Here is a 13,101-nt window from a genome sequence, read left to right as displayed (position 1 = left end):
TGTGTTCCTTTCAAGTGCAAATATAAGGATAGTATAATGGCACAAGTAAGGGTGTCGAACCACATGGACTGATTAGACCTCTACAAATTACTAGCTTTATGTGAACCCTAACTAAGCAATGAAAATGAAAACTGAATTTAGATTTTTGTTTTGAAAGCTAAAGTAACTTAAAATGCAAAACAAGATAAAGCTAAATGATAGATTGATTCAGAAACGATGGGAATGGAACTAGGGATACTGATTTCACCATTACAAGCCAATTCTATGAAAATTAAGTCAAAACGTATTCAACTCTCCAATCTACAACTAGGGTTCGTTTTACTTATTTTTTATCGTCCATTTGATGTGTGGTTGTGATCAAGTACTCCTAATCTGCAACCTAGTTGTGATGTTCAACTTAGATTACCAACTAAGAATCCATTAAGAACAAGAAAATTTCAAAGAACCAAATAAATCACATGGCAGGATGTATGCATAGCAGTTTCTTCATTCATTCACATGTCTACCAAGATTAAGCATACTGTGTACTATAACCTTGATCAAATAATCTGTAAGAAACCCTAATGGTGATCAAACATTAAGATAAACAAACAAATTGAACTGTGAAATCAGTGAATGAAACAAGAAAACAGATTGATGAATTGAATACTTTAACTTAATAACGTAGAATAGTTTTACAAGGCTACATCGAAATCCCCAGCTATAAACTTAATTACACAACATCATTACAGAATATATAAATATCAAGAACAACATGAGTGAAATTAAAGTTCATAGAAGAAACCCCCTTGAAGCAATTCTGATGTTGAACTTCTCCAAGAACAGCGCGGCTGCGTGGTTTATTTGGTGGTTGCGGATGGTGAAGAGAAATAAGGTTTTGTTTCTAGGAGAAAGGCTAAAGAAAGAGAAGAGAGAGAGCTATGGGCGACCTCACGGGGAAGCTTGTGTAAAAGTGGCTGAAACTCTCAGTTTTATAAGGTTAAAGAGGTTGTTATAGATTGCCAATACATCCAAGTAATTGGGCATTTAATTCCCACGTTTTTTTGCTGTTATTGGTCTTATAATGAGCCATATTTAGTTTCCAATTTTAATTCTTTGTCTACATTAGCATCCTTCTTTGATTCTCCACTTTTAGCACCATTTTGCCTTATCTGTCCTCAACCGAGCTCCAAAATACGATTAGCTGCACACTAACACGAAAGAGGGTAAAATGCAACTAGTTTAACTCAAAAATGTCACAAAGGGACTAGGAATGGATGGTATAAATGTATGAAATATATGAGTTATCAATTATGTAAAAGGATTTGGTTGTCTACAAATTTTTAACCTTTTACGCTTTTAATATTTAAATGTCCCCCCCCCACCCTCCCCCCAACAATTTCTGGCTTCGCCACTGGCTGATGGGGTCCGAATGAATGGCCTTGCAGGCATTTATCAAACTACCTAAATTTGTTGGAACTAGGTTACCATCGAAAATTGTTGGAACTACTATAATGGCATGTGCATGAATTCTTTTGAATCTTTGAATCTTGTTCTATTTTTGGTAGGTGTACCAACAATTTGAAAATCAATCAAAGTGAAAATATTCTTTCTTTGTCAAGTGTTTGTACCTAGCATCTAGGCAATTTACTCAGCCCCGGCGCGCCATTGGGGGGAGGGGGGGTTGGGGTTGAGGGGTGGAGAGGAGAGAGATGGCTAAGGAAAGAAGACAGAAGGGTTTCACGCATGAACCCTTTTTTTTTTTTTTCTTCTTCTTTTTTTTTAAATCGAGAATATTGTTTTGTTAGGGTGTAACAAAAATAACTTAAGATTATTGATTAATTCATCATCAGATTAATTTAAGGGTTCAAATGAAAAAGGATCTCACAAGTCCTTATTTGAGGACCTTAAGTAAGTAACACTTATAAATGATAATGCGTGTTCATCCATATCTGTCAAGTATCTTACAATTTATTGAAAACATAAAAATGCAAAATGGAAGAGTATTTTTGTTCTAAGTGAGGGTCGCAATCCATTACCGTTTTCTTAAATAAATAGATCAATAAAAGCAAAAATACTCACCCTACCTAGCTCGCTTATGCCAACTTAGACGTGCTAGGCCTAGGCGGGGCATAAGCGAGTCTATGCGGTCCTTCTTATTTTTTAAACACCAGAAATTAATCCGAGTGGTGAGAGCCGCCTACCATCTAAGTGGCTTTAGGCGATGCTTTTTTGAACACTGGGTATGGTCCCATTAACGGCACCAAGAAGGACCTTTGAGTCTCCTTAAATGAATCCCTTTGAGTCTTCTTCTACAGTCTTAAGAACAATGATTATTTCAAGCCATTTATTTTGCAGAAACAAGTGAACGATCGAGTAAACTCCTGGAACGAGAAATTGCTTTAATGTTTTCGAAAGTGCTTTTAGATTGTCAAAACTATTATTTAAGTGTGAATGAAATAAACAAAATCGCTTTAATGTTGAAGGAAACTGAAAAGAAGGTCAAGTTGCTGTTATTTTTTAAGGTTAAAGGTGCAAAAATCAAATTTAATGACATAAAATTAGCACAAAACTTTTACTTTATATGAATGTTTTGTGGTGTCGATTTTTCTTAGATTCTGAATGCTTTCAGGTTTCCAACCATTATTAATTTAAAACAATACTTTTTTGAGGTTCGACCTTCTTCTACTTGATACTTATTGGATTCTTGTTCCACTTGCGCAAGTTGGAGCCTTGTTTGGATGTTCCAAATTACTATGTTCATAAAGGGACATTGTTGTGGACTACATCGTCATGATATGGTTGAAAGTATTTTATATTTTAAAATTCTCAAGAATGATACTTTGCTTGTTTCGAAAGTATAGCTTCTCATTCGTTTGACTGTTGAAACATATTGTTTCTATGATGTTTTTCTACAAACTGTTTGCTAGACGTATCGACAAGGATTGAATGTTAAGGACAATCGTTTATGTTCATGTATAAAAAAATAAACACGAAACATGATAAACTTAACAATTTTTCGTGTTTTAGAGTGCTCACATCATTAACTCATTAGGGAAAGGAGAATATCATGGAGCACCTTTTCTCTCCATGTCCCATAAAGTAGTTTGAGCTGCCATTCCCAGATTCGATTAAGCCAAAAGCACTTGATTTTACTTTGGCACATCCTGGAATCATTGACACAAATGAAAAGGTCTTTATGGTGTTAATTAAACTAGATTAACCATAAACCAAATGTAAACCATGAATCCATGATACTTTTTCCCATCTTGAAGGCACCCTTTCTTGTTTACTCCTTTGGCTTATCTTTTTAATGATTAATCGGGATTTGGATGGCAATTGGTTGGATCCTTCTGACCGGTGTCTGTGGGCCGTTAGATTTTTATCTAATGGCTACAATTATTATAATTTTTAGAGGGCTCCATGTTTGTAACTGTTGGATAAAAATTCAACGGCCCACAAACACCGATCAGGAGGATCCTAACCAATTACCTAGGAGAGGATCCAAATCCCTCGCCCCTATTTCTGTTTTTGCTGATCACCTGCTCAGCATGTCGGCATGGCATGCCTTGTGGCCTCAACTTCTTTAATCTCTCTATGTACAGATTTTGAAGTCATATTATTTACTTAGAATTGATGACTTAGTTACTTTCTACAAATAAGTGATGACTTTAGTTTGTAAGGACACTTTTAGTGTTGAACTGGTCATGAATATATCTCTGTAACCCTTTATTCAATCAATGGAATATCGTGTTTTTTTTTCTCAAAAAAATCTCATTAGGGTTAAAAAACCAATTTTAAGTTCTATCCTCCCAGCTCCCACCATCTTCCATCATTTTCAATTCCTCGTTTCTCCATGTACTTTATGAAAAAGACAAATGAAAAACAAAAGATTATAAAATTGGGCTCTAAAACGAGAAACCATTGTGCTAGACGTATTTACAATGACTGAATGCTAAACTATACTTCTGATAATATCGTTGTTGATGCACAAAATCGAAGTGGTCTTGGAACAACATAAATCCGACCATGAATCTGTAAGAAATATAAATAACACAAGAGGTATCGTGGTTCATCCCAAGGTTTGGGCTACGTCCACACTGATATTGTATTTCTGAGAGGATTGTGGGGGAGAGAGTGTGAGGATCCTTAAGGCCTAGGAATTGGCCTCCGAGGGTAAGAGTGAGCCTCCTTCCTTTGTGAGGGTGAGGAGGCCCTTTTATAGAATAAGGGCTCCTCCCCTTTTTACATATTTGACTCTCCTTTATTACATAATTACATTTGAGTCCCCCGAGTATTTGTACGAGATCTAAATACGGATGCCCTAAGTATGGTATAAACAATTGTATTTTACGGTATTTGTGTCATATAAAATTATACTAAATTCAACTCCGAATCGTTAATATTTTAGAAGGATATCATTCGACGGAACGCAATTTCTCTTCATGTACCAAAATCTATGAAGTATGGATATGGATACAAATACGAATACGGATACGGATACAACGATACGAAATGACACGACACGGCGATAAGGAAAATCTCTAAAAATTAAGATATGATACGCTATGGATATGGCAAATAAAAATGTATATATATAGTAACAAAAATATACATTTTAAAACATAATTCATCCTTCAAATTCAAGTACATTTGAGTTGGTAGAGAAGAAAAGTTCGAAATCTAATCCTCTTTATATAGTGTTTATACCATATTTAGGGCCTCGTATTTAGATCTCGTACAAATACTCGGGGGACTTAAATGTAATTATGTGATAAAGGAATGGGCAAATATGTAATAAGTAAGGGGTCCTTATTCTATAAAAGGACTCATCACCCTCACAATTAGGGGAGGCCATTTCTGGAGCCTTCTCACCCCTCTCACATCCCCTCTCATATTCAGAGGTTCTCTCCCTCACCTCTCAGATAAATACATAATCAGTGTGGACGTAGCCCAAACCTTGGGGTGAATCACGATACATCTTGTGTTATTTACTTTCTTGCAGATTCACGGTCTGATTTACGTTGTTCCAAGACCCCTCCGGTTTTGTGCATCAACATTTGGCGCCGTCTGTGGGAATCGATACGAAAAGGTGTGTCGGTTCTCTTTCATTTTTTCACCTCTACCGTGAATCTGCAAAATCACAAAAAACCAAGAACACCACTCTCTCTCTCTGTTTCTCGGTAGAAAGCTCTCATCTTTCTCTATCTACATTTCTGGAAACACTACAGACTACACCAAGAAATTTGGGTCTTTATAGATATCATCTCTCTGTCTCTCTGTGAAGGTACCCAATATACCCCATTTACCACCCTGCTCCAAGTAGCTCAACGATGGATCTCTCCACCACCAAGACGACGACGACGACGTTGTCGTCGTGACTCCCAGGACCAAGCAAGCCATCAAGGCCCTCACAGCCCAAATCAAGGATATAGCATTGAAGGCCTCGAGAACCTACAAAAATTGCAAGCCCTGTTCACGGTCCTACACTGACAACCGTCACCAAAGCTATGCCGACTCCGATGCCAACTCAGAATCGTCAGTTTTCCATGGCTCGTACAGGCGGACAGGAAATCCAGTTCGACCCCAAAGCTATAGGGGAAAGAGATGGACAACAGACTAAAGGCGATGTCGAGTGGGAAAGAAAACCGGCGCCGCTTCAATGGACGTCGCCGAAGATCCCATCTCAGATCTGCCTCAAGCAATGGATACATTAGAGTCTGGAGCTCATAACCCAAGTGCTGCTGCTTCCAAATTTGATTGAGGTGGCCCAAGCTCACGACATGGAGGCTCGAGCTTACGACTTATCTGAGAAAACCAAACCCTCAAACCCGATCTCTTCAAGCAGATACGGAGCCACGAGGTCGCAATTGCAGAACGTTTCGTGCTCAGAGTCTCACCTTCTGTTGCAGAACGACTGGACTGCCTTCTGGGCGACAACGCTTCTACTGACGACAAGTCGGTGGATTTGTCTTTCGAAGATTGATATTTTTCTGGGAGGCACACCATCTTCCTTGATTTTCTGGGCATGAAGCTTGGAAATTCCCTGGTGGTTTTAGCCCCAAAAGCCTCCATCGATTGTAGGCTCTCTGAGTTTTCTTTTGGAATTTTCCAATCATAGGTCGTCTTCTTCTTCCACTACAATCGAAAGCCCACATCCAGGGGGTGAATGAGCTTTTACATCGAGCTGCACAACGAGAAGGCCGCGATTGCTGCCTTATTGGTTCAATTTATGAAGAAATGCTCGTCGTCTGAATCCCTTGAGGTCGAAGAGTATCAGAAGGCGATGCGAAATTTGAACCAACTGCAATTCGGATATCAGGATGTGGAAATGTTTCTTTTCAAACCAAAGCTTACCGTGCTTGTTAACCTACGTGGTTTGCACTACTGCGTGAATTGGCTGGGAGTACCGAAACCCAAGATCCGAACCCTTGTCACCATCATCCACCAGTTGAAACAGCCACGAAGAAGATAAGACTTTATATTTCTTTATGTTATTCCTAAATTATTTTATGAATGGTGCTCCACTTTCTCCAAAAAAGCAACGGGAAAAGCCACGGAGAACTGGCTTGCGGAGAATCCACGAGCATCCGGAGCTCCCTTTCGAGGAGTTCAAGAACATGGGAAATGGCTTTTCTGAAAAAGCCACAGGAATAGGAAGATAAGAGTCCCACAGCAGTATTGCAAAGCGTTTGATTTTCTAACAGTAACGTGGAGCTTGCCGTCTTCAGTATTAAAAAAAAATGAAAAGCAACAAAGAAGATGCCCCCATTTTTCTGAGAAAACAAAAGCAAAGCAAAAGAGAAAAGAGAAAGCAAAAGCAAAAAGCAAAAAGCAAAAGAGAAAGCAAAAACAAGGAATAAACACCCAGATGATGTGGTTTACATTTCTTGTTTTTGTATGATGTAATTTATTTTTCTTATCATTCAAAGACATCTGTATAAACCTCATTAGAAGGTAATCAATAAAAAAAATTAAAAAAAAATTAAAAAAATGCTGGCATGTTGTGAAGGGCGAAGGCCCATAATCCCAAAATAGCACCAACCAGGTGACCAAAAGTACACCCAGTACTCCACAATTATTCGGCAACCTGCCTCTATTATCACCAACCAGGTGACCAAAAGTACGCCTAGTACTCTAAAATTATTCGGCAACCTACCGCTATTACCACTAACCAGGTGATGAAATGTACAACCCGTACTCTAATATCATTTGGCAACTAGCCATTCATGCCACCAACTAGGTGATGAAATATACAACCCGTACTCTCCTTCATGCCACCAACCAAGTGATCAAAAGTACACCCAGTACTCCAAATTATACATAAGCATTACTCATGTCATTCATACATAAACATTCATGAGCATCACTCATGACAATCATACATAAACATTCATGACCATCATTCATGTCAACATTCATGAACATCACTCATGTTAACATTCATGAGCATCACTCATGACAACATCCATGAGCATCACTCATGTCAAACAACATAAACATTCATGAGCATCACTCATGTCAATCAGCTTCAAAAGCTTCATTTACATAGCTCTAGCTTCAAAAGCTTTATTTACAGAGCTCTAGCTTCGAAAGCTTTATTTACAGAGCTCTAGCTTCGAAAGCTTCATTTACAAAGCTCTAGCTTCAAAGCTTCACTTGCAAAGCTTCACCTACAAAGCTTCAATGCAGGGTATACAAATACCGCATCTAAACAACCGCCACTTCGGCTCATACATGGATTCAATTTGAAGTCTTCAACCAACAGATTCTATTGACCGAAGACTTGGGGTACTACACTATACACCATATACTTGGGGGACTCTAACCCATCATGAAGGAATTATTTTGAAAAACATGTTCATTTGAGCAACATCATATAGCATGCAATTAACAATTAAAGGCGGAATCATGCTTGCATGCACTCAAAAACAAAACATTATCATGAAATTCAAAGCCTAGTAGATTGGTGAACCAATAATCAACTCAAAACAAAGTGAGTTGAAATTATTACCTTTGTAGATTCCTCTTTGCATAAGCAAAGGCTAATCACCCAAAGAGATAGGGCCTTCATTCCTTGCTTCTTAGATCCATGGATTTGGATGGAAAAATAGGTTTCTCCAAGTTCCCAAAATAGGGAACCTCTAAGTCTCTTCACCAAGGTTTGATTGTAGAAGAAATGAGTGACCTTGGAGTAGTAGGATTGCTAGATGTACCCTCCAAGGTGTTGGCCTCTTTAGAGAGAAAATGGAGAGACAATTCTCACCCATTTTCACCCAAAATAATCCATTAATCACTTAATGAATATTTGGCTATAAAATCATTTATATAGTCACTTCTTTAAGTGACCTAAACAACCAAAACCCTAATTCATTTCATCATGGCCGGCCATTTAGGGGATTTTGGGCTTTTGGGCTTTAATGAATCTTCATTCATTAAATTGTCATACAACTTAAGTTAATGGGCTTGACGTTCGAAGCCCATTGGGCCTTAAGGTCCAAAACTATCCCGAAGTCTTTAACGAACTTATTCGTTTGATTAATTAACATATTAATTAATCCTTGCCATAAATAAATGATTAAACCTATTTAATCATTCTTACTCATTTCCGTTTAATCTTCAATCTCCACCTTTTATGGTGTGCGATCCATTAGGTTCCTTTTAGCGAGGTAGTGGGCGATTAAAACCATTTTACATCGATTGTGAATTGAAACTATTTTCAATTCTCCCTTTAGTGATTACACACGTTTAGGGCTTCCACAAACCATGAGTGACACCTATCAGCATATCATGGTTACCCAAGCTAATCAGAAGAGGATAGAGAACCTATTCAGTTTGGGATTACAAATGCAATACGGTCCTTCTCTAATCTAATACTCTTGACCACATTGTTTGGTATGATAGTTTATTTATTCATGTCTACTATCCAATGTGATTCGTGTGCTTATATGATTTCCTTGAATGTGATTTGGAACGCATTCCCTAATCTCATTCATACTCTGGCCAGAGATTCCAAATCATATCATAGAGTATTCTCCCTCAACTGTTTGAAGGTTAGAGATCCCTTGTTGCGCATTCACTTGTCTCCATAGCTAAGTGGCTTAACCCCAACGATGTCGTGGACACCCCGATGGGGTGACTTTGACATAATCAAAGATCAAGGACTTAACCACAAGACAACTGTGATGCCTCAGGTCAAAGGACTACTTTGCATTGTCCCAACCATGAGTTCTCATGTGACATGGAATATAAGAACTCTTCGTTGATCACGTTCAGTGTACTCATTCTCTATTGAGCACCTACGTACTTGTCTTGATGTCACACACACCAATGACTCGAGACTAATCACTCTCCCTGAGAGAAGACATAGTACGTACCGATCTTTACGGATTGTCAATGCCCAATTGACAATCCTATGATCAGGAACATTTAGGATGTGTCTACGAAAGAATGGTCTCATGAATCTAACTTCATTAGATTACATTCTCCCAATCACATATTCCTTGGACTTTATCGTTTAAGCATATAACATTTATATGAGACGGCTCAAACAATAATCTTTGCCTTTTATATGTAAAACTAGATTAGTTTAACATGTGAAATGTCCGTAAAGTATCATCATATGATTGGCTTTAAGGCACATTTCCAACAATCTCCCACTTGCACTAGAGCCAATCAGCTTGATCATCAGTGATGATACCTCTTCTGTAGTCATTTCATAAATGGCTGAGTAGTAGGCCTAGACAATGGATATCTATATGTTATCCATAGAAGCAACCTTGAGAATAACGACGTCACCATTATACATGATTCTCAATCATGTGGTTCAGTCTCTCATTTGTGTTTGGATCTTGATGAGACCTTGATTCCCAGGCTTGAGCTATCGCCCCATTAGTGTCATACACTTTCTGGTTGGAATCGAATAGAGAGTTCATAAATGAACTTTCCCATCCAAACAACATTGTTGTAAACTTCTATATGGCAATATATCTTGCATTCATAATGGAACACACTAAAGTCATTACTTTAATGTTTCCATCCAAATATCTCTTTAGTCATAATAAAGAGATATATGTTTATCTCTTCATTCATAATGAAGAAACATCCAATGATGGATTAGATTCATAATCTAATACATTTACGCTTCCATTACGTCATTTTGATTCTTCTTCGATCTTTGAGGAATTTATCCTTTAGTATTACTCAAATACTTAAGGACTCACTTGACAGTTGCCATGGTTCTGATCCTGGGCTTGCACTGATATCATCTTGTACCGTTCTAGGTACAACTCATATCAATGTTTTTCATACAATATGAAATACATAAATCACCTTTCTGCGTATGCATAAAGGATTCAATTTACGCATTATTTCTTTGGGAGTCAAAGGGTACGTTCCCTTTGAGAAGGGCAACTTGCTAGTCTCACTAGAATCGTCCTTCTTATTGAAGTTTATCATCATATGAGAAACTTCCTAGCATCCATTGTCTATTATTAGGGATTGATATAATCCAATTATATCATGAAATATATCATTATAGATTTCCATCCCATGTATATAGACTATATCTCCCATATACATTCTATCTTCATATAATGTATTAAAGTCATAACTTTAACGAAGAAGTATTCTTTTCATTTCCAAAATTAATATATCATATATACTTAAATTTTAGGAACATGATTAACTCCCACTAATCTTTTGTAAAACTCGTAAACAAAAGATTCATTTACATCTTGATGAGAAATCAAACGATTTGATCCTTTTTTCCTCATAAAATGCAAATAGCTCCCACTAACTTGCTAAGATCCATGATGGATGGATCTCTACAACTTACATGTCTTGTGATTTATAGTTTTGGACATATATTATCAAGACTATCTTAATAATGGTTTCGGAAACCCATATTATGTCAAAACATTGAATCACCATTTTAGTTGTAGCTAGCAATCTTCGAATTAATTGAAACCAAGCCTATCTCAAAGATGGTTTCTTCAAAGTCAACCATTCTCTTTGATTGTAGTTACCTTAAGCTACCAATTAGCTATGAAGGTTTCATTATTTCGAGTCAAATGGTACTTTACCATTTCCTTGAGTATATATCGTATATGCACTCAATGTAGTCATAAGGATTTTCATTCTTATCGACTACCTTGGAGCTTGTGGTATAGGAACTAGGTTGTTATATTTGTTGATTACTATCTTGTCTCTCAAAGAACCCATTCTTTGAGTTCTATCTCTCGTTCATTTGCTTTTAGGCAAATCACATTGTATGATTACAATGAACTACCCAACAAAACAACATTTGTTAGTTGGTTTATAGAAGTGATATCCAAAAGTTAATTTAAGGATATCCCATAAGATTGTTATCAAACAAATATTGCTTATTAGCATACAACCCAAAATCTTAACATGCTTAAGATTTGTCTTTCTTTCCAACTACATCTTATGGAGTTATGAAAATTTTGGAAGATCTTCTAATTGACAATCATATTGTTTTAGAAGTATATATCCTATATATGGGTAATAGATAACATCTAACGAACTAAATCTTATTCGAGTTCGTTCTTCTCCTAATGGAGAAATACATTATCTTATGATGCTATTTTCCTTGATATCTTTCAAGGAAACTCATCTAAAGTGTTACCTTTCCTTGGATCAAATCTAAGGAGGTAAATACTTTAGATATCTTACTCATCTATTTACATTTCTTGAATTCTTTGAAACCTTTTTTTCAAAGTATTCGGACTTGTGTTTATTCAAAATAAACTATAGTTCAACCGAGAGTGATCTTCGGTGAATGTCATATAACATGAGTAGTATTATGTTGTGGACAAGTGCCACTAACATCTAAGTGAATTAACCTCAACAACTTTGTGATTCTTTCTTCTTTCCAAAAGAATAAAAATTCGAACATTTCGCCTCTATACAATTTTAACAAGAAGGTATTGGATCCGGATCTAACGATCCAAAGCATCCTTGTTTCACCAACTCGTAACTTATGTTTTAGAGGTATCACAATTTAGTTGGGATTAGTCACTACCTTGCAACCTTTTGGGTTTTAAGCATCATTATATTCTAAACAGTTAACACTACCATATCATCTCTACTATAGAGACAATCAATTAGATTACTATAATCCAATTTCTTTGGTAGTTCATATGAGGAAGTAAGTACTATCTGCTTTCGCAGAGATCTATATCTTATTCACGTTCCGTATGTGAAGCACCTTTTCTTCTCTCATATATCTTCTACTTCTTATTAGTCACACTTTTACAACGATTTGTAAAACATAGTTACTAATACGGAATCATACATTCAAGTAGAAGAACCAACTGTTTTGAACTATTCAAGAACAATTTACAACACCTTCGAAAGGTGTGTTCTTTGACACATGCAAGACATTTCTTGCAAATACCCCTTCCAATGTCCATCCTTTCATAAAGAAAGTTTGTTCCCTTGGAGTTATTTATCTTCTTTATTTGAATTTCACCTTTGACTACATTAGTCATGGTCCCTAAACTCCCACTATCTCTCTTGAAACCTTTTTCAATTGTGTTATACACATCAAACAATTTGGAGAGTATGTGGTTATTGTTCACTACATAGTTTACCATAAACTTAGTGAACCATTAGGATAGGGAAACAAAGGTGAAGTCCTTGCCTAGTTTCCGTCTCGTTAAGTGGTTTAACACTTCAACACTCAATGATTCAAAATCATCATAAGTCCATGTTAATGGACTATTTTTGTCAACCAACCATTATGTTCTAAACATAATTACAAACTTTAAAGAGTTGTACAAGGCAACTCTTAATTTCTTCATACAACAATTTGTAAGTGAAGAATCATGTCACATAAAGTGTCCATGCCTTTGTGCTTTCTTCTCAAGTTCTTTGTTCATTTAACAAAGAAACAAGCACTAAGTGTTTGTATTGACTAAGGGTTGTTCAAAGCAACTCTTATTTCTTCATACAACAATTTGTAATTGAAGAATTATGACATTAAAAGTGTTGTCCTCTCTATGATAGACCTTTTCTAACATATTCTTCTAATGATACATTATCAATAGGAAGATTGTGAGGATGAGACTACTTTGGTACTTTTACAAGCCATTAAAGACA

Source organism: Malus domestica, chromosome 09, assembly GCF_042453785.1.
Source record: "Malus domestica chromosome 09, GDT2T_hap1".
In the NCBI taxonomy this organism is placed as follows: domain Eukaryota; kingdom Viridiplantae; phylum Streptophyta; class Magnoliopsida; order Rosales; family Rosaceae; genus Malus; species Malus domestica.
Note: the sequence above shows the minus strand (reverse complement) of the source record.